The sequence below is a fragment of the Dasypus novemcinctus genome, chromosome 8 (assembly GCF_030445035.2).
Source record: "Dasypus novemcinctus isolate mDasNov1 chromosome 8, mDasNov1.1.hap2, whole genome shotgun sequence".
In the NCBI taxonomy this organism is placed as follows: Eukaryota; Metazoa; Chordata; class Mammalia; order Cingulata; family Dasypodidae; genus Dasypus; species Dasypus novemcinctus.
Window position 1 is genome coordinate 103,376,967 of NC_080680.1, and position 23,156 is coordinate 103,400,122.

At 40.8% G+C, this 23,156-nt stretch overlaps 1 protein-coding gene across 3 annotated transcripts in view; it reads left to right on the forward strand.

The window, feature by feature from the left end:
- The window catches only part of ASTN2 (astrotactin 2), a 950,369-nt gene that overhangs the window by 718,833 nt on the left and 208,380 nt on the right, over positions 1-23,156 (forward strand). The gene's annotated exons all lie outside the window — the stretch shown is intronic.

A 23,156-nucleotide genomic window follows, 5' to 3' on the forward strand; every position in this document is an offset into this window, starting at 1 on the left:
TCTGTCGCTGCGACCCGCCCTCCCCGGGGCATGCTGGGGCTTGTAGTCGCGCGGAACCCTGCACTCCAGGCCCTGAGGGCCGGCAGGGGAAAACTTTCAGCCGAGAACTGGGAGATTTAGGGATGCTTTAGCCCAGCTTTCCGCCTGTTCTCTTCAGATAAAGACGCCGAGGCCCAAGGGAGAAAAGGGCCTCCCCAAGTCCATGCGAGTTCTCGTGTCTAAGTCCAAATCCCAGTATCATAACCCTTTCACTAAATTGTGACAGATCCGGATTGTCCTCAACAAAGCCTTGGCAACTTGCAAAAAGGCCTCTTTGGCCCTCAGCTTTCCCATCTGAGAAATGGGCCAAAGAAAGAACGTACTTTCACTCTGGGACAGGCACAGAACCTGGCCTGCCTTACAAGGGCAGTACCTCTGGTCTCATGTTTCTCTCCATGACACATGTAATACCAGACATGTTTATCCGATGAACAATTTGCTCTTGTGAAGGAGTTTTTTGCCTATGCGGCTGAGAGGTAAACAGCAGAGATAGATAAAGGGAGCATACTCTGCAGTTCCTGCCCCTGCAGACTTGAAGCTACCCAGGCCTAAATCTAGCTTTGGGGAGAGGGATGGTGGAGGGGTGGGTCTTCCCAGGTGAGAGGTGGTTTGACTGCCTGACTGACCAGGACATGTGGCTCTTTGGGTTGTTTGGGATCAATTACCTGCCTTGCAGGTGACAATATTTTATAGTTTCGGAGCTCAAAGAAACTTTGAAGTAGGATGGGCTTGGGCTGGGAATCTCATTTAGCTGTATGACCCTGCACAGTGATTGTCTTAGTTTACCAGGCTACTATCGATGCAAATATCACACAATGGGTTGGCTTTAGCAGCAAGAATTTATTGGCTCACATTTTCAGAAGCTAGTCCTGGTTTGCGTCCCCTCCGAGGTCAATAGTGTTCTCTTGGGCAGCAATTTTTGGGTTCCTTTGGTTTTCTCCAGGTTTCTGTTGTCTTCCAGCTTCTGGGCCCTCCCAGTGACTTTCTCTGTGCCTGAATTTCTTCTTCTCATAAAGGATTCTAGTAATCCGGAGTAAGGCCCATCCACATTCAGTTGGACCACATCTTAACTAAAATTAACATCTAAATATCTTATTTACAGTGGGTTCACATTCACAGGAATGTGGATTAAGATTAATCAAACATAATGATCAAACAACAAACAATAGCAGAAATAAAACTGCATCCTTAATGCCTGGCTGCAGCTAAGCACTTTACATGCATGAATCACTTAATCCTCATAAAGACCACATGAGATAAAACAACTGATGTCCAGATGGTTACATAATAAGGCCAAATGCTCATAGATGTTGGGGCCCAGATTTGAACTTAATTCTGAGAACCATGTTTAATCTCACAGTCCATTTCTTTATCTCTGATGTTTGCCATGAGGATTAAATGAGGTTAGGAATGTATAATGTTTTACACTTATTTAATAGTAATTACTTAAAAAAAAATTTTAATTAGTGCTCACACCCCCTGGGCTGCTGTCTACAAAAGACCCAGCACCCAGGATTTTGGATACTGAGGACCGCAGGAGACTAGCTTGGTATACCTCTTAGCATCCTTTGATCAGGCCTGGAGCCTCTGGACACATGGGTTGGCAGGGGGCTCTGGGGCTTTCTAAGACCTCAGTGATGCACTTGTAGTCCAGGGCCAGCTGCAGTTTGAGCAGAGAGGCTAGGAATAAGAGTTACTAATGGGAAGTGGACTTGGCCCAATGGATAGAGCGTCCGCCTACCACATGGGAGGTCCGCAGTTCAAACCCAGGGCCTCCTTGACCCGTGTGCAGCTGGCCCATATGCAGTGCTGATGCTGATGTGCTCAAGGAGTGCCCTGCCACGCAGGGGTGTCCCCTGCGTAGGGGAGCCCCATGTGCAAGGAGTGCACCTGGTAAGGAGAGCTGCCCAGCGTGAAAGAAAGTGTAGCCTGCCCAAGAATGGTGCTGCACACACAGAGAGCTGACACAACAAGATGACGCAACAAAAAGAAGCACAGATTCCTGGTGCCTCTGATAAGGATAGACGTGGTCACAGAAGAACACACAGCGAATGGACACAGAGAGCAGACAACTGGGGGGGGGCAGGGGAAAAAAAATACCTTTAAAAAAAAAAAAAGAGTCACTACAGGACTGAGGAGGGAATACAGCCTGGGACTGAAGGGCCCAGTGCAGGTTTTATTCAGAATGGGCAGCTTCTGGGTATAGAAAGAACCTCCCAGGGTCAGGGGAGGGAGGGTGCTTGCTTCTTTCAACTTTCTAGAATCCTGGGAGCTCTGATGCTCAGTGCATGCTCAACAAGTTCCAGGACTCACATTCGATTTCTTAAAAGGCCTTGTTGGCTTTTATCATCAACATACCTGTGCTGTTCACAAATGGACTGTGAACTCTCGGAAGGTCAGTGCTGTTAGTCACATCTATTAGCACAGTGCCCAGCACCTAAGAGTTGCTGAGTGTGTCAGACCTAGGGAAATCACATTCCCTCTCTGGCCTGGAGTTATTCTAGCTACAAAATAACTTGGTGGTATCAGCCACCTAAGACCTGCCACTTTTTGAGTACCAGTAATACTCCGGGCACTTCCCATGTATTGTCACAAATGATAATCCACTCATCAGCTATTCAAGTAGACATCAGTAGCTCCATCTTACAAAGAGAAAACAGGCTCAGAAAGATGAAGTGGCTTGCTTACCGTCACCACCTGGAAAGTGGTAGAGCTAGGGTACAAACCCAAGCCTGTCAGACTAATGACATGCTCCTAACTGCCATCCAACATTTTATGACACCGGCTCTCTATTTGATTAATGTTTGATGTAGACTCAAACAGATATGATAACAATGCTTGGGAAGTCAAGAAATGTGGTACCATCATGACTGTCATGATCACAGCACGTGATCCTAAGTAAAGCTCTCAGATGAGCTGTTCTGAGCAGCAGTTCCAGGGAAGAGTGGAAATTGCCCTCTATGCTGGTTTCCTGTGATACTGCAGACTCAGTGAAGCCAGTTCCAGAAACTGGGCTGGGGGACCCTCTGGTCAGCACCCTGGGTACCTCTCTTAGCACCTGCATTGTAGTTGGGAAATGGGGAGAGCGGCTGTCAAATGGTTTCTTCCCAGCCCTGAGACCTGACTTATATCCCTTTCTTAGACCAGGTGGGAGGACTTAGCACCCTGTTGCTGAAAACCACAGTTATAAATACAAAGTCTTAATTTAGGACTGTTTGTCTCTTTATGTGACACATCCCCATTCACAGAGGATAGCTAATGGTACTCCAGTAAGTCTGGATATGTAGCTCAAGTGTGCCATTAAAAAAAATAAAACAGAACAAAAAGAGCAAATCTCTTTTTCCTTAAAAAATATCTCAAAAAAAATCTGCATTTGTTTGACTTTTTTAATGTTTAAATTACTTACCACTTAAATTACCACACTTCCCCCAGAATCTCAGAGTAAAATTAAACACTCCAGGGAAATGCACTCATTTTTATCTGGTGGCTTTGTATATCCTGGCACAACATTAACATTCCTCATTCCTAGAGATATTTTTAAAATACTTTGTGGAGCAGTATATACACACACACACACACAGACACACACACACACACACATACATATATATATATCTTTATTCTGCACTTTAATATAATGTTTTGTCATTTACCATTTCAACCACACTACGAGCTAAGTATTGCTTTTACCATTTACAAAGAAGATGCCTAGTTTAACATCTGTTTCATTGTCTTTAATATAGGGATAATAGGTGATTCCCAGGATTGTTGATAGCAAAAGATGATATTGGATATAAAACACTTAGCACTTCACCTAATATAGAGTAATGTTCAATATACTGCATTTATCATTATTATAAATGAGTTTGCTAATTGAGTGCACCATCGTATAATGGTAAGTATACGGGCTTGGAGTCAGATGTGGCATGGAACCCCAGCAATACCCACCTGAAAGGTTACTCGAGGGGAATATATGAGAAGATGATTTGAGGTAATGTCTGGTAACTTGTTGAAACTGTCAAGCTGCAGCTGACAACCTTGAGCAAGTTACTTAGGCTCTCTGCAAAATAGGGATAATAGCTGTAATGCCACATAGGAATGTTGGGAATGTTAGATGATTTAATAAATCTAAAGCATTTAGAGCACTGCCTGATAGAGAGCAAGTGCTATATAAATGTTAGCTGTCATTGTTATTACTATTACTATTCTCAGTAAGGTACTTTCATTTTTCTCTCATCAGCAATTGAAGTATGAGGAGGAAAAGAAATTTTTTCTTTATAGAATGTAGGGGAGAAAATGGAAGGGTTAAAACTCTGATATACCTTAACAGAATTTGTCTGAGTCTAGAAATTTATAGTTCCTATTGTTTTCATAAAATAATAAAAAATTATATCTACATATCTGTATAACTGAGCTATCACTGTAAAACAAATTGACCCCAAAAATTTGTGCATTAACACAGCACTCATTTATTATCTCACAGCTTCTGTAAGGTTGGGATCTGAGCTCAGCTTAGCTGGAACTTCTACTTCATGGTCTCTCACAAGGCCGCAGTAAAGGTGTTGGCCAGGGCTGGATCTCATCTGAATACGTGACTGGGGAAGGATGCACTTCTAAGCTCACTTACTTGACTGTAGGCTGGATTCTGTTTCTCAAGGGTTGTTGGGCCTCAGGTCTCAGTTTCCTGCTGGCTATTGCCTGAGGGCTGCCCTTCTTCCTTTCCACCTTCCTTTCTACCCCCATCTCTTTCTTCCTTCCTTCCCTCTTCCCTTGCCTCTTTGCCTTCTTCCCTTCCTCCCACCCTCCCCCTTCCCTTCCTCCCTCCCTCTTTCCTTCTCTCCCCCTTATTTTCTATGCATGTCTGTCTGTCTCTTTACCCACCAACTATCATTTTTCTATATATTTTAGTTCTACTTTCTGTTGAAACTCTGGCTCTAATCTCTATATGCCTTTATCAGCCTCCATATGGTTCACAGTCTAGTCTACACCAGTACATGATAGATACTCAATAGAAGTTTGGATTCAGTTTAAAGAAATAGCATAAAAGAACATTTTAAAAGAGTCATCTTTTTTCTACCACCTTAACATAACTATTTCTATTTTAGAAAGTTTTCCTTTAATATGTTGGTGCTTACAATTATGCTGGATATTCAACAAATTAAATTTTTTTTACTTGCTTAATATGGTTAAGTGCTTGAAATCACTTTCCTTTGGCCTTCATAGTTGTCAAATAGGAGTTCATCAAGTTGACAAGCCCATCTTTAAGCACTTATCACAAATAAAATTGCATAATGTTCTTCTGCAGGAAAATTTCTTTTTGGTTTATTTCCTTGAGCTGATTTGGAAACCACTGGTTCAGAATTTGGAAGCTTTGTTTTAATTTTTTTTAACCATCATATATGTTTATGTATATTGGCTATATTCAACTTAAAATGTTTGGAACTAATGCAGATAGTAAAGGTCAGCAGTAATCAAACACTGGATGAATAGGTACTTATTAAATCTTAGTAGTATTGAAGGCTTGTCCAGAGAACATTCCTTGTGTAGTGTTAGCAACCTCAACTCAACTCTGTGCTAAACTGGGCTCCCAGAAAGTTTCCCACGGGGCTTAATTTTGCTAAAACCCATATCCTTGTTTAGCCCTAGACCAGATCTCCTGGTTCTCTTGGCTCCAGTTGGTTCAGCCAACTTTCCTTTTTTGGTGGCTACCATTTTACATCCCCCCAGTTAGCATCTGTGTCCCCTAAGACTGAGAAAGAAACAGTCTCCTTTCCTCTACCATGCTCTACCACCTCCCCACATATTACATATTCTTATCATTTCACTGCTTACCAATTCGTTTTAGTTTACTTGGCTGTTTAAAAAAATACCATGAAATGGTTTTGGTTAAACATTGAGCATTTGGTAGCTCATGATTTTGAGCTAAAAGAAAGTCCAAATCAAGGCATCAACAAGGTGATGCTTTCTTCCCAAAGACTGGACTTCAGGGGCTGGCTGCTGGTGATCCCTGGTCCTTGGCTCCTCTGCCACATGGCAATACACACGGCAGCCTCTCCTGGCCTTCCTGTTCTCTTCCAGATTCTGTTGAATTTCAGCTTCTTGCTTCTGTGGTTTTCTTTCTACCTGTCTGAATTTCATTCTGCTTGTAAAGGACTCCAGTAATAGGATTAAAACCCATCTTGATTGAGGTAACTTCATTAAAAGGTCCTAATTATGATGGGGTTCCATCCACAGGAATGGATTATGTTTAAGAACATGTTTTTCTGAGGTACCCATAGCTCCAAACCACCACATTATCATTCTATGCCATGCCCCTTCCCCTACAAAAGATACATTTTTATTGCTAGTCTTTATTTAAAACATAAGTAAAAATTCATTTACAAGAAACCATCAAAGCATTGCATAATGTAGAATGTGAAAAGTCCTTCCCTCATTCCACTCTCCAGCAATAACTGCCTTAACCAATTTTATGTTATCCTTCTGGCAGTTTGCTTTTTTTAATGTTTTACTAGGAAGTTTTCAAACACGTACCCATACAAGGAGAGAGAATGGTATAGAGAATCCCCATGTGCATATCATCCAACTTAAATTGTTAGTATTTTGACAATTTTGCTTCAGCTATCTCTCACACCCGCTCCTGCCCCAATTTGTTTGTTTGTTTTTTGCTGCTGAAAGCTTTTAAAGCACAAACCAGGTATCTTATCACTCCTCCCATACATATCTCAGTATGCATCTAACAGATAATTATTTTTAATAAAATCCCAATATCAGCATACCTAGCTGTTCATATTCAACTTTCCTTAATTGCCTAAAAAATCTCTTTTTGAAGTAGGTGTATTTAAATCGAACATCTACATGTTGAGCTTGATTGATACATCTCGTGGGTATGTTTTTTTAAATATATTTTTTATTTACTTTTAAAAGATACATAGATTACATAAAATATATAAGGGATTCCATATGCTCGTAGGTATCTTTTAATGTATAGTAGCTATTCCTTTTCATTTTACTTATGCAGTCAGTTATTTATTTGTTGAAAATATTCAACTCATTTGTCCTTTAGAATTTTCCACTTTTCAGATTTAGCCTACTACTTCTTTATGGCGTTGTTTAATTTACCCCTTCCTTCAAGGGATTTATAATGTTTTTTGCCCTCTGGACCCCTTCTGTAGTCTAATGAAGACTGTAGACCCTTCTTGGAATAATGGTTTTAAATGCATAAAGTAAAACACGTAGGGTCTACAAAATCAAGATATAGCTATCAATATATAAAGAAATAATATATGTACTTCTTTATTAATAACAAGATCTATTGGCAAGTCTAATAATTACCACAATTTTAAGTAGTGTTGAGCGTGAGTAATATGTTGAGCTATCTGTAACAACTATGATATGATAGAAATACAGGTGACTTCAATTGTGTCAAAATAATAAGAAATGCTAATACTACTATAATTGGTTGCCTGCATTCGTAATTTAAGAACATGCTAAATTTCAATGAGGAGAGTGAAAATAAGGGGTACTTTTTTCTCTTTATTAGTTTACTGACCCCTGAATTCTATCTGTGAATCCCTGGCGTGCCACGGGAGCTACAGTGGTGCTGTGTACATCCTATAGCACCGTAGAAGAGGTGTTTCATGGCTGGGTGTAGTACTTTCAGTGATATTAACATTGATCAGCAGGTTCAGGTGCTATCCGCCTGATCCATTCAATAGAAATTTCCCTTCAGCCTTTCTCCTAATAATGGTTTTTGGATCCATTGACAATAGTTTTCTAGATCTATTATTTTATTAGGGATTAAAAAAATGGCAATTTTAAAATTCTGTCATTCTTTTGACCTTTATTAGCTGCAGTACTCCATAAAGAAAAGTATGATTACTCTGAAATACAGGTCATATGATAAAAGCATGACCTAATGCTTGTTTCTTTCCTTCAGTTTATCAGTTTTCAGAATAATGAGCTGGACTCCTAGCAAACGCTTGTGTGACCAATAAGCTTTGTTTCTTTGTTGTTGTTTTTGTTGTTGTTCAGTTTGGTTTTAGTAATACTAATTTATGGAAATTCATTTATTTGATCTATTTCAGTAAAATGTGGTGATTATTACTTTTTAATTTTTTTAGATTTAAATTTTTTTAAAATTTATTTCTTTCCCCTTTCCCCTCCCATTGTCTGCTCTCTGTGTCCATTCGCTGTGTGTTCTTCTGTGTCCTCTTGCATTCTTGTCAGGTGGCACCGGGAATCTGTGCTCTTTTCGTTACATCATCTTGCTGTGTCAGCTCTCCGTGTGTGTGGCGCCACTCCTGGGTGGGTTGCACTCTTTTTGCATAGGGTGGCTTTCCTTGTGGGGCACACTACTTGTGCATGGGGCACCCCTACGCGGGGGACACCCCTGCGTCCCACGACACTCCTGGCGCGCAGCAGCACTGTGCATGGGCCAGCTCACCACACAGGCCAGGAGGCCCCTGGGGTACCTAACCCTGGACCTCCTATATGGTAGGTGGACACTCTATCAGTTGAGCCACATCTGCTTCCCGATTATTCTTTTTGATCTTCAGTTATTCAATATTAGGCCAATGAGAGTCACCTTAAATTGGTGTCCTTTTAAAATGACCCATCAATCTTGACCTTGCTTTTTGGCACAAGAAGATATCTAAACTTGAAATCAGGAATTTTCCCAAGAATCCATTGTTCCTTTTAGTCAGGATTGGTAGTTATAAACCGGAGTCTAGTCATTAGGGTATTTATTTCTTATAGATCGTCATCACTTCTAGACCTTTTCATTGGACAGAGTTAGAAAAGCTGTTTTGTTTTGTTTTCTTTTTAGGGGAAAATAAATCATAAGTTTATACTGCTTTTCCAGTTAAGATTTCTGTTTGCAGAATTTTTCCTGACTTCTTTGACTATGCTTATTTCCATTGTCTGTTATGCCAAAAATCTTAGTTCCTAATGACTGTAAAACAGCTTGTTTGCTATAACTGACCATATGCTCATCATAGTTTCAAAATAACAATACTGACATTACAACCAACAAGAAGACTAATAAATTTAATTTAGAATTTATTTGCAGATCATTTTGTCTTTAAGGTATTTCTTACGAAGCATGTAAAATAAAAATACTGTGTTTTAAAGTCACTTGAAATAACCCTTTTCTTTGTATAGTTATACCAACAATTTGATATAAAGTTGGACACATTTCTTGGTAAATCATTTTGTAGAGATTGTTTTTGAGTTCTTTTTGATTTTTAAGAATTATGTGAAACTATGAAACAAAGTACACTCTTAAAAGTTCTGACTTCCATCCTTATCCCCTCTACTCTGTTTCCCCCTTGTAGGTAACCATTTTTCACAAGTTTTGGTTAACCCTTCTAGGTTTTTTAATGAAAAATATGATGCATATCTCAAATTTGTATATAAATACATATATATATAATTTATACTTCTCTCTCTTTATTTCTCAAAAGAGAGCACTAAAAACACTGCTCTGCACTTTACTTTTTGTCACTTGAGATGTGTTTCTGATTACTCCATATCACATGTAAAGATTGTCTTAATTCTTATTTAACTGGTGCTCCACTATGTGGTGCATCATATTTTTTTCAGCCAATTTCATATTGATTATTCACAGAATCTTATATTAAGAGTTTTCTTGCTAATCATAAAATCACGAAATGGCAGAAGTAACAAAAATTGCACATACAATTTCCAATATTTTTAACTGCCTGTTCCAGAATGTCTAGCAAATAGCAGAGTAGGAGGCAGCTACACAGAGTGGAAAATTGCTTAGAAGTAAGCCACATGGAGGTGGCAATCCAGCTCATCCTGGGACACTGATTTCACCTCTGTGAGCTTCCACTTCCTCATTTATAAAATGTGAAAATGAAACCTACCTTTCCTTGGTTAAACCAAATGAGATAATAAGTGCAAAGCAGACAGCAGGCTCTCTGGCCTGGAATATGTGCCTGTAAAATCGCAGCTATGATTAGTATTAATTTTACTGATTTTCACAAAGATAAGACTGGGTATCCCTGATGGCTTCAGCTCTTTATTTTTATTTTATTTAATATTTTTGGTGGAAGACTTATTAGTCCCTCTCCCTGGCCCTGGAAACACAGCTACAGGAAAGAGTGGAGCTAGTGGGAGAAATAACTCCCTTTGAATATGTTCTCCCAAAGTAAAGCCTTTGACATGTTTAACCTTCACGTTATTAATATTTTGATGAAAATAAAGCATAGTGTGAAAACGAGGCTGTGAGTGCACTAGGAAAGCAGTCAGAGGTTGACAGTTTGTTTGCTGATGGTTTCTCTAACCAAAGCCTCCAATAGTGTCTGGCTTTCCCACCCCAGATTCACTGCCCCAGTATATTTGAACCTGGCACCTTCTCACCAGTTCCAGGATGGGCTGGCTTGCTTTGGTGGCCTGCCCTCCTGCCTCAAGGTTATGCCCAGGCAGGACAATGTGGTGGTCTTCATCTGGAGAGGGCACTTGCATCTCCGAGACCTCCATTTCCCTTCAGGACATTTCTGCCTTGGTCCCCAGCCAAAACCATTACTGGAACGAGAAGCTAACTTTGCAATCTTTCCTTGAGGGAGTAAATTTTGAGCAGTTTTTTAAGAAAAAGGAGGAATTATAATAGATTTCCAGGAGAAGGAAGCAGACCTCCCATTAGTGATGCTTCTGCCATTCTTTTAACAGAAAAAAGGCCTTGAAATCAGACCCTGAATGCCCGACAGCATTGGCCTCTGTCTTTTATCTCTTAGAACCTGTTTCCTTATTTGTAAAATACGGTCATGAAAATTGTACTATCATTTGTTCAGAGCACTACTCTGAGAACGCAGTGAGAGCTACAGTGCCGTATGCTTGGCAAAGAATAGAATGAGCTTCCTATCTACCCTCTCTCCATTTCATGCTGCATTTTAAAAATATAACTATTTTGTTATAATAATACTAGTAATAGTAAGAACTACTTACTAAGTGCCTGGTACAGGCATACGTTAGCTCACGTTCTCACAACTTTGTAGGGTGACACTGATATAGTCTCTATTTTACATGTAAAAAAGCAGAGGCTCCAAGGGAGCAAGTAGTTTGCGCATGGTCACATTCAGGGCCACAGCTAGCCTGGAAACCACCTTTTGTAGGAATTAGAAATTAGGAAATGGTGCGCCCCTAGATGGATTTAATCCTCTGAGTATAGGCATGGAGAGTAGAGCTGCGGGTTGGGTTCAGTCCCCACTCACCCCCTTGCCTCGTTGGCATCCTCGTGCAGTGCACACAGAGGGCCTGGGTGTATACACAGAGGGTCTGGATGCATGCTTTATTTTTGTTCTTAAATATAAGCAAATTTTTTCATATTTCTTTGGGTTAGTGTAGGAATTTAGCTCTCTTTTCCTATCCTTTGCACACTTATACAAAGATGATTTCATTTGCTGCCTGATTTAATACTTAAAATCTGTTTTTTAAACAAAATTTATTTCAAAATTTCAAAAATTTACAAACATCTGTACCCACCACCAAGAAATAACTCCCTTTTCCCTCTTCCTATCCCCTGGTAACTGCTAATCTACTTTCCATTTCTTTGAATTGGCTATTTCTGTATATTTCACCCAAGTGAAATCTTACCTACTTGTCCTATGAGCTCTGCTTATTTTACTCAGCATAATGTTCAAGGTTCATTCATGTTGTAGCATGTATCATGCTTTGTGTGCTTAATTTTTTAAACACACCCTCTTCTCCCTCCCCCATTCTCTTGTAACCTCTAATGTTTCTGTCTCTGTGAATTTGCTATTTCTAGTCATCTCATGTAAGTGTTATCATACAATACTAGCGCTTATGTGCCTTGCTTATTTCACTGACATGAGTTTCTTCCATGGTGCGGCATGTCTCAGAACCTCATTCTTTCTTAGGGCTGAATAATATTCCATTGTGTGTATAGACCACATTTTGTTTATCAATTCTTCTGTTGTCAGGCACTGGGTTATTTCCACCTTTTGGCTATTGTGAAACATGCTGTTATAAACACTAGTGTACAAGTATCCGTTTGAGTCCCTGTTTTTACTTTCATTTTGTATCTATATCTATATATTTGTATATATCTTTTATATACCTTTAAGTGGAATTTCCAAGTCTTGTGCTTAGTTTTGACTTAATTCAAATTCAAACCCTGATCTGTTTGACTTTCAGACCACACCCTTTCCTTTGCTACTGGTTAGTGTTCATCTTTTCCTCTCTCCTTCAATATTCTACTCTGCCATATCTCTTGTCCCTCCTTCTTTTCTGGCTTTTCCTTCCCAGCCAAAACTCTTGATAAAATCTCTACATTTGAGTACCAATAGAACTGGAATAAACTGTTATTCACATTTCCACCCACAGAACTGAGCCCCAAACCTGGTACTGTGAAGACCTTTTCAGCAAATGCTTGTTGTATTAGTCAGGGTTCTCTAGGGAAACAGAATCAACAGGAGATATCTGTAAATAGTATAAGATTTATAAAATTCTCTCATGTGAACGTGGGGATGCACAAGTCCAAATTCTTCAATCAGCCTGCAAACCAGGGGCTCCCATGAAGGTCCTTAATGAGTTCCCAGGGGACATTGGCTCTCAGAAGTCAGGCTGGAAAATTCTCTCTGAATGCTGAAATAACTTCCCCTTTTAAGACATTCAACTGATTAGATAAAACCCCACTCATTGCTGACCAAAATCTGCTTGGTTGATTGTAGATGTAATCAGTCAGTTATGCAATAAATTCACTGGTGACTAAAGTCTGTAAATGCCCTTGTATTACAATTAGCCCAGTGATTGCTTGACCAAACAACTGGGCACAATTACCTGGCCTAGTTGACACATTAGTCTACTGTAACAGTCCACCCCTTGTCACCTTGGCAACCATATACATCACCTCAAGCCATACTTAGTCTCTAAATAAAACCAGTAACAGACATGCGTATATATATATATGTGTGTTCAACTGTCCTGCATACAACCAGAAAAGCATTAATTCCCCACAGAATAGGGTGATAGGGTGCACTCTTAAACTTGACATCCTTAAATATTATGACATAAAACTAATACAACTTATCATATGATAAGGAAAAAGGTTAGGGGGAAAAACAAAGATATTCATTCTATATACATATATAATTGTACTCAAAACAAGAAAGAAAGATTCATGACCATTAAAGTCCTTGTTTCGTTAGCTGGGCACATGGTAAATGTATTTATCACTATCTTCTTCCACAACTCATTCCATGTCCCCATTATCCTCAGCAAGCAGTTCAGCTTCCTGTGGTTCTTTGCCTGGTGGAGTGACCCAAACTTTCATTCCTAAAGATCCTGGACCATTGTTAGTCCTGCTTAGATAGTCCTGCTTGGCTGGCTGATCATATTTGGGAATGGTGCCATATTGGGGACTGAGTGTGAGTCTCTGCTGCTGGCAGATTGGGCACTCAGCAGTGGCTGTAGTCAAGACAACCTTGGTGAGGGGAAGTCCATGTTGCTGGACCCATGCATAACTTCCATCCCTACCTCCGTGGCCCCTTTGTTCATAAGCCCATTGGGCAATGACATAAGTGGCTGGGGAGAGGCTGAGCATTAGCCATAGAGCAGGTCATCTTATTCACTTGATTATTAAAATCTTCCTCTGCTGAAGTCACCCTCTGGTGATCATTCACATGGGACACAAATATTTTCATGTTTTTTGCCATCTCAGAAAGGTCTACCCTCATACCTCTTCCCGAGACCTCTTTGTCACCCATATTCCAATCATGTTCCTTCACAGTTTCTGACCATCCAGCCAAACCATTGGCAACAGCCCATGAATCAGTGTATAAATGCACCTCCTGCCATTTCTTCTTCTAAGCAAAATGAACAACCAAGTGTGCTGCTTAAAATTCTGCCCACTGGGAGAATTTGCCCTCACCACAGTCCTTCAGGGATTTCCCAGAAACAGGCTGCAGTGCTGCAGCTGTCCCTTTTAAGGTGGTACCTGCATATCATACAGAACCATCTGTAAATCAGGCCCGAGTTTTCTCTTCCTCAGTCAACTGATTATAAAGGACTCCCCAAGAGTCCAAAGCTGTGGGGTGGGAAAGAGAAGTTAACATGGCAGGGGTGGTGACTATGGGCATTTGGGCTACTTCCTTCTGTAAGTTACTTGTGTCTTTGGGACCCACTCAAGGCTTATCTCTACTAAGGCTGAGTATCAGGTCAAAAGCTGTTTCTCAAATGGAGAGAAGTTATCTGCAAAGGATAACAGGGGTTTGCTCCAAAATCCTATGGGTTCTTCTATAGGGGCCTACCAAAGGCACCAGAGAGCATTTCTATTTGCCACTGAAACTTCCAGCACCATTGGATCTCAGCAGAGTGGTCTTGCCTGAGTGGTAGTGCAGCTTACACAGAAACCTGTATCTGTTGCAAAGCCTCCTCTTGTTCTGGTCCCCAGTTAAAACTAGCAGCTTTCTGGTCACTTGGTAGATGGGTTAGAGTAGCACACCCAAATGAGGAATGTGTTGTCTACAAAATCTGAAGAGACCAACTAAGTGCTGTGCCTCTTTTTGGTCCTAGGAGGGGCCAGATGTAGCAGCTTATCCTTTAATTTAGAAGGGAGAGCTCAACATGCCCCATACCACTGACTACCTAGAAATTTCACCAGTAGGAATTTCCTGTATTTTTGTTGGACTTATCTCCCATTCTTTCTTTTGCAAATGCCTACCAATAAGTCTAGAATTTTTGCTACTTCTTGCTCACTAGGTCCTATCAACATATCATCAATAGAATGGACAAGTGTGAAGTTTTGTGGGAGGGAGAGATAATCAAGGTCCCTGTGGACAATATTGTGACATAGGACTGAAGAGTTGGTATACCCCTGAGGCAGGAGGCTGGGTGATACAAGATTGACATTATGTGGTCTCCACAGAGCAGGCCATCACAGTTTTATCTGGCAAAGTCTTAGCAGAATTTAGGGTTCCGATATCCCCACCAATATATCATCATCATCCCATATGTCTCTATCCCAATCCTCAGGGTTCCGCTCCTTTCCAATCAATGCCTTCACTTTAACAATAGACATCCTGTGAGGTTGAGATTTTAGTCTCCTTTGTAATTCTGCGACTCATACAATGAGACTCTGGGTCTGGTTTTCAGAGATCTCAAGTCTGTGGCTGCATGAAACAAGATTTTCTTTCAGAGCACACAAAGCAAATTTCACATCATTTACATTGCAAATTTGAAGCCTTTAGCTCATCCCTTTCATTTGTAACCATATCCAGAATATCTAAGAGGAGCCAGCCAACATCATTGTACCTTTTGATTTCACAAAACTCTGTTAAGGTTTTGAAACATTCTCACTCAGAACCTTGCCTCTTATAAGCATGGAATCCAGTGATGATATTTTGCATTTCTCCATTGCCAACTCACACCATGGACTCTTACTGGCCTCTTTATTTTTGGAAAGGGAGTCATTAGTACCCTTGAGTCCAATTAGAGTAGAGATCCAATTGCAAAATTCCCAGAATCACTTCAGAAATCTCATGTTTAAGATTCTATTCTTCAAGAACCACCCCACCTCTGGTACAGCTGTATTAGAGTTCTCTAGGGAAACAGAATCAACAGGAGATACCTATAAATAGTATAAGATTTTAAAAATTCTCTCACATAATTGTGGGGATGCACAAGTCCAAATTTTGCAGGCAGGCTGCAAACCAGGGGCTTCGATGAAGGTCCTTGATGAGTTCCCAGGAGACGTTGGCTGTCTGAATTCAAGCTGGGAAATTTTATCTGAATGCTGAAAGCACTTTCCCTTTTAAGACATTCAACTGATTGGATAAAACACCACTTATTACTGACTGCAATCTGCTTGGTTTACTGTAGATGTAATCAACCATCTATGCAATAAACTCACTGGTGACTAAAGTCCATAAATGTCCTTGTATTACAATTAGCCCAGTGATTGCTTGACCAAGTAACTGGGCACATTACCTGGCTAAGTTGACACATTAGCCTAACTATCACACTTGTTCAGAATTTCTTTTAGTCATTACACTAAAGGATACATTCCTTGTGCCATAGTTAAACCTTTACTATCTTCCTGCTGCACCTAGCAAGTTGCTTTGCACACAGTAAACATTGTTTAGCATGGAAGATCAGGACTAATGGAGATTTTCCTCAAGAGCAGTCATCCCAAGCAGGCACTAGAGGGCAGCAGAAGATCGCAAATGGCTTTTTTTTTTTTTTTTTTTTTTTAAACCTCCCAGTGCTGACCACAGTCCACTTTGTCTCAAGAGGCAGGAGTAAATAACTGTTTTCAGTGCTGATTGCTCCTTGCCTCTGGCCAGGACACCAGCCACTGGACTCCTGGACAATGTCCAGGAGTCCCTCTCTCTGCCCCACAGAGATTATTTTTTATTTTATTTTTATTATTTTTATTTTATTTACTTTGTAATAATATTACATTAAAAAAAAATATATATGAGGTCCCATTGAACCCTACCTCCCCCACCCCTCCTCTCCCCCCCCCTCAGCAACACTCCCTCCCATCATCATGACACAGCCATTGCATTTGGCAAGTATATCTTTGGGCACCCCCGCACCCTATGGTCAACGGTTCACACCATGGCCCACACTCTCCCCCATTCCATCCAGTGGGCCCTGTGAGGATTTACAATGTCCGGTGATTGCCCCTGAAGCACCATCCAGGGCAGCTCCATGTCCCAAAGACGCCTCCACCTCTCATCTCTTCCTGCCTTTCCCCATACCCATCAGCCATCATGTCCACTTTTCTCAATCCAATGCCACCTTTTCTATGTGGACATTGGATTGGTTGTGTCCATTGCACCTCTATGTCAAGAGGAGGCTCAGATTCCACCTGGATGCTGGATGCAATCCTCCCACTTTCAGTTGTAATCACTCTAGGCTCCATGGTGTGGTGATTGTCCTTCTTCAACTCCATCTTAGCTGAGTGTGGTGAGCCCAATAAGTCAGATTGTAGGTGCTGGAGTCTGTTGAGGCTCAGGACCTGGCTATCACATTGTCAGTCCAGAGATTCAAATCCCCTAAATATATCTTAAACCCCGACACTAACTGCACCTCCAGCACATTAGCATGAAAGTCTTATGAAGAGAGATCCCATCTGAGTCCAGATTCGTCACACATAAACACCAGTTCCACAGAGGGGCCATCTGACCTGGTAGTTAACCCCATCGGCCATGACCATAACTCCCATGGGTCTCTTTAGCCCTCGAAGGAACCGATACCCACAGAGATTATTGATCTTCAGAGACTTAACGACCTAGACCTGGAAACACTGTAAAAGAGGGTGCCAATCCCTACCTTAAAGAGTTGTAGTAAGAGCCATCTGAGATCATATGTAAATCATATGTGCTTCATGTTTCATTTGCTTCTCAGAGCACTTCAATATGTAATCCGTATCCCCAGTGTACAAATGAGGAAACTAAGTTTGGGGAGATAAAAATGACCTGCCCAGGGCTGAAAGCAGGTAGTCTGGTTTGATAGTTTTGGACTTAAGCACTCAATTCTACTCCTGGTCTACTGCATTCCAATAGGAAGGAAGCAGGATGTTTCAGGAGAAATTCTGACAGTGTGGTTAAAGCACCAGGCAGGTTATAAGGGAAGATGTACAGATTCAGACATGCACAAGAACCGAATAATGCTTGGATGAAGGCCAAGAGATGGACTAATTGAGTTTTGACAATGCTCAACACCCTACAATTTTTAGATTCTTCTTTGGGTTCTGTGTCTCCTCAGTTGTCCAAATAATCCAGGCTGTAGGTAGTAATATTATCCACATTATACCGATGAGAAAACAAAGAGATTACTCATTTGTCCATGGTCACTCGTGCGGAAAGTGACAGAGCTGGGATTCAAACCCAAAGAAGCCACTGTGCCATAGCTGACCCCTCTATGATTGTATTTATTACTTATACATTTAGGGAAGAAACCACAGATTTGAATTAGATCAGGAGATTAGTTGTACTAGGGTTTGGCAGTTTTGTAGACCTGTCTTGTTTTGGAGACTCCACTGTTACTTCCTCTTTGGTTCCCCAAATGTGCACGCACACACAACATATACCACCCCAACACTAAGACATATATAACTTATTAGAAGCCACTCAAAAATGCCTCACAGGTCCTGGGATAGGCATTTCATTCACTTAATTATTTGGTTAATTAAATGTTAGCATGACTCCAAATAGAGGGCAGGCTTAAGTACTTCAAAGAAGGTATACAAATAGTATAAAGTGTGTGGCTCTGGGTCAGAGTACAATGCCTAGGATGAGAAATCAGTTTCTGGATGAGAAGCCAGTCTGTGTTTAGTGGAGCTGTCCCATGATGGGACTAGAGACCTACATAAAATAATACATTTATTTTTAAAAGTGTCTGAGAAGTTGGAGGTGAGTGAAACATTGGTGATATTTATGACCAGAGATTCACATATTTAATCTATTCATTTATTCTGATATTTACCTGCAAATTGTCTACACTATGTCAGACAGTGGACTTTGTGCTGGGAATGCAAGTGATCCTTAAAAAAATCTGGACATGTTCCTTGCTTTTATGGCATTCACAGTGAGTAGGAGAGACAGAAAATTCAACTAACACCTTAACTCAAATCAAATGTGATAAAAAGCTATGATGATGATGATGATGATGATGATGCCATAAATGTTGATGTCACAAATTGAGAATAATCAAAATGTAGTTTTATTTATATATGTGTGTATGTTTGAAAGTATGTCTTTGAGTTGGTTCCCACATTTCTTTCAATGTACTCACTGGGATAACCTTCCTCTGCCCCAGCATCACATCTAATCTGTGATACTCTATGTAATATACAGTGCTAGAGATATTTTATGTTGCGAACACTGTATCAAATCAGAAATTAGACTGTTCAGTGCAAGATTTTAATAAGATTTCTGGATTTGACAATTGCAATCCCCTTGCCTTTCCCAGTGGGGCATTAAGAGGTGAGTTGTTTTAGCCTTTATTCTGTCTCTCATCTTGTACTTCCCCTCCATCCAGGGTCAAAGCAGAAGGCAGGAGGCGTGCTGAGCAATAGGAAGGTGATACTTTCAGTGGCACCCTTGTACTCTGGCTTTGTGTTCTCTGGTCCTGGCAGGCTTTTAAAGCTGGCCCTTTCTCTTGGGGGCTTTGTCAGGAGGTTTTCAACAATCCCCATTGCTAGGACATTCTCACAAGACCTGAAATGATGCAATTTCCACTTGGCTGGCTGCTGCTGCTCCCCCTCCAGCATCGCTTGCTCTGACTGCCATCTCCCAGAGTTCTCACTGAGCCTCCTCATGCTCTGTTAGAATTCCTCTTGGGTAGGACTCTAGGCCAGCTTCTTCTCCCATGAGTCCCACATCCGGTCCATGGGAAACACTCAAGCATACCTCACCTGGGCAACATCTGGGAGTTTGGGCTAATCCCAGCATAGCCACTTCTGTCCTGTGGCCACAGGCCACTGGAGCTTTTTCAAGGGGAGTAAGACCCTAGTCCACCATCTTCTCAATTACAGAGAACGCATAGAGAGTTCTCCAAGTAGTGTCCTTATGAGGGCCTCTCTCACAAAACCTGGGGTTAGAAAGTATCACGCTCTACATATCCCCCCAGGGGTACTGGGTATTCCAAACATGGTAATAGATAGAGCTCTGCCCCCCAAATATCTAAATCTTCCCAAGCCTCTGACCTTCTTTTAAATCCTTGTTCTGGCTGAGGTTTCTAGAGTTGTGAAACTAGTTAGGACTCATCTCCTGTACAAATTCTGCATATAGAAGCCAGGCTTTGTGATTGCACTTCAGTTATATCTCGAGTCTCAGTAGAAATGTCAATTTTAACATCCTGCCTCAACAACAGCAATAATATTTATAACAAATAACAGCAATAATGACAATGAGAACAACTATCTAAGAAGTGCTTAGCCTGTGCCAAGAACCTATACAATCCTCACAACTATTCTCCTAGGTTGATACTATTACTTACAAAAGGTACACCGATGAGGCTGGGCTTAGATTGTTTGGCTGTGAAGTTCAGATTTCACAACAGAGAGGTGCAGGCCTGGCTGGCTCTTTTCCCTTTGTTAAGGACATTTGTGTGGGTCCTCAAGTTGGGCCTCAGAGCAATTGCTTTCCTCCAACAGGAGACAGTAACTCCACCTAAGAAATGATCCCATTTCAGCAATTCCTGGGAGGCAATTGCTGTAATAAAGGCCATTCTTTATAATATAAAAGTCTTACCCTCTTCCCCCCACCCTTAGAGTTTCTAATTTGAGCCCCTCTGGTCCCTGTGGAGCCTTTAAAATGCTTCAAGTGTAAGCCTATTGCCAAAGCAAGCCTGTCTGACTAGGGAGGCAGCACCCTGTGCCGTTGCTGAATATTGAACAAACATCCTCACAGCCTTGGCTCTCCCAGAAGCCCTTAGTCTGAGCCCTTTGTTTTGTTTTCTGGATGAGGGCAAGCGGTGCCATCACCTCCTGCCGAAAAGCCCTGGCTGCCCTCCCAACAAGGAGTTGTCACTTCAACTGAGGTTTTTTTTTTTTTTTTTGGTGGCAACAAAATAATACCCAGCAGGAATTTGGGAGGAGAAAAAAGAGAGTTCAGTTGGCAGGTTCTCAAATGAATGGGTTGTAGTGTCATTGGAACTGAAATGGGCTTGAAACCAGACATGATCCTATTTTGGAAGCATTGTTCAGAGGGATGGGAAATGTGAACAGAGGATAAGTCTCTTCAAAAATGCTCTTTATCCTTGGCCTATTAAAGACAGACTATTTTAACCTAACTCTCCCCTTCCCTCAGTGACAAGGGCCTATATGAAAACCTAGAGGAAGCCTGAATAACTGGCAAATTGATCAGCTATTCGTCTGTTGACCTTTCAATTGAGAGAGCTAATTTTACTTTGGGAAGAGCTTGTGTCTTGATTACAAGCCATCAATTAATGCAGTTACCCTTGAAATTCACAAATCTTGGCTCTTAGATCCATCAGTACTTTGATCAGGGTATACAAGTGTGTATATATACTCATATATATATATATATATATATATATATATATATATATATATAAAATTTCAACAAATATTTTAAAATTTTTTATTGAAAGCCTACCATGTTCTAGGTACTCTGTAAGGCAGAGATGGCAATCAGCAAAACTGACACTGCCTTTGTCTTCATGGAGCTTGCAGTCTCAAGTCAGGTATAGACTGTGATAACAGAACAAGATACTCTGAAGAGCTTTAATATGATGCCCTCATGTAGATTGGTGGCATGGGGACTGAGTTCAGGAGGAAGGTTCTCCTGAAGCATTTGAATCATGATCTGAAGGATGAATGAACATTAGCCAGGAGAAGGCAGGGGCTGGGGCTGGGATGAGGGAAAGCTTTCTGTGCAGAGAGAGAAAGAAATAGGATGTGTTCAAGAAAATTAAAGGCCAGTGTAGCTGAAAAGAACTGGGTGGGGCGGGGCATAGGGGAAACAGGATAAGAGATCCTACTGGAGAAGCATGCAGGGTCTCTAGATCTCACAGGGCCTTTTGCCATCTTAAGGATTTGGGTCTTTATCCCAAGAGCAGTGAAGTGCCATTGAAAGTTGTAATCAGGAGAGGAATATTGAGTTTGCCTTTGAAAGAACGACTCCAGCCACAAGGTGGAGCTGATCCGAAGCAACTAGCTTTTGCAATTGTAATGTCCACAGAGGAATAATTCTTGCAATGGTTAACGGTATTCCTTACTGTTACTCTCATCCAGACCATAACTTAAGCATGACGAAACCTTTAATGGAAGGACCATTGTAAATAAATGTACATGTGACTTAGAGGTTTTCATATTTAGGTCTCAGTTTCCTCACCTATTAAATGATGATGTTGGGCCAAATAATACCAAGGGCCTCCTGTTTGTAAAACCAGTGCTTAAGTTAAGCTGTGGATTTTATACTGCTGCTGAAGGCAGTTTTGAGCCTGGACTATGGGCTTTAGGCTAGTGAGGAACTGCCCAATGCCCTCCTATTTGTTGGAATGCTAAATTGATAAAACAGATTTATTGGATAAAAACAGAATAGCAAAGAACTGTAGACTGTTTTATTGTCAAGTAGAAGGTAACATCTTTAACCTAAAGGCTATGAAGTTCTGTTTGATGGAGAACATTTTTGCTCCTAGCCCTATGTTACATTCCTTCCCAATTAAATTATATGCATATGGCAAAGTGATATGAAAGGCATTGTTTTAAAATATGAGATATCAGTAGTTTAAATTATGAACTGGTTATCAGAAGATTAAATCATATGCTGATAGAAGCACTAACTCAATGTATGACCTTGGAAAGTCATTTTCCTTCTTTGGCATACAATTTCCTCTTTAAAATGGGAGGGTGATACTAGATCAGTATTTTCATAGGTATGTTCTTTCAATCATTTTTGAAAGATGTTTTATGGAGAAAAAGTGATGTATTCTATTTTTTCTCCTTGGACATTCAAAATCCAAGGATATTAATGATCTGTTTGATTCCAAAGTTTTTACTTTAACTAATACCCCATACTGGTATAAACCCATGTGAGCTTAGTGAGTCTTCTCTCTGAACCTCAGCTTCCCCATCTGTAACATGGGGCTAGAGCAGGGGTTGATAATTTTTTTTTTAATAAGTCTCCAGTTGGTAAATACTTTAGACTTTGTGGGCTATATAGTCTCTGTCATGACTACTCAACTCTGCCACTGTAACCATAAACACTACATAAATGAATGGGTGCAGCTGTGTTCCAATAAAACTTTATTTACAAAAACAGGCAGTACCCTGGCTTTGGCCTGCAGGCAAACTTTGCTGATGCCTGGGCTAGAATGTAGGCTAATTGATCTTTAATGTCTATGCAGCTCTGACTTCCCCCAAATGTCTCCTGTGAATGGCTCATCTCTCCCAAACTTGGAGTTACCCCTTTCCAAAACTCTCTCTCTGGCCTGCATTTCCGAAAGTCTACATCATCTTCTTTTTTCGACATGTCTGTATATGTGGCTGTCTCCCCAGCTACTAAGAGGCCTTCTTCACTGCCTTGTTTTGTTTATCTTAGTAACTACCCTTTTTTAATCCCTCTGAAGGATGCATTAGCTGGAATTTGCCTTGTCTTCCT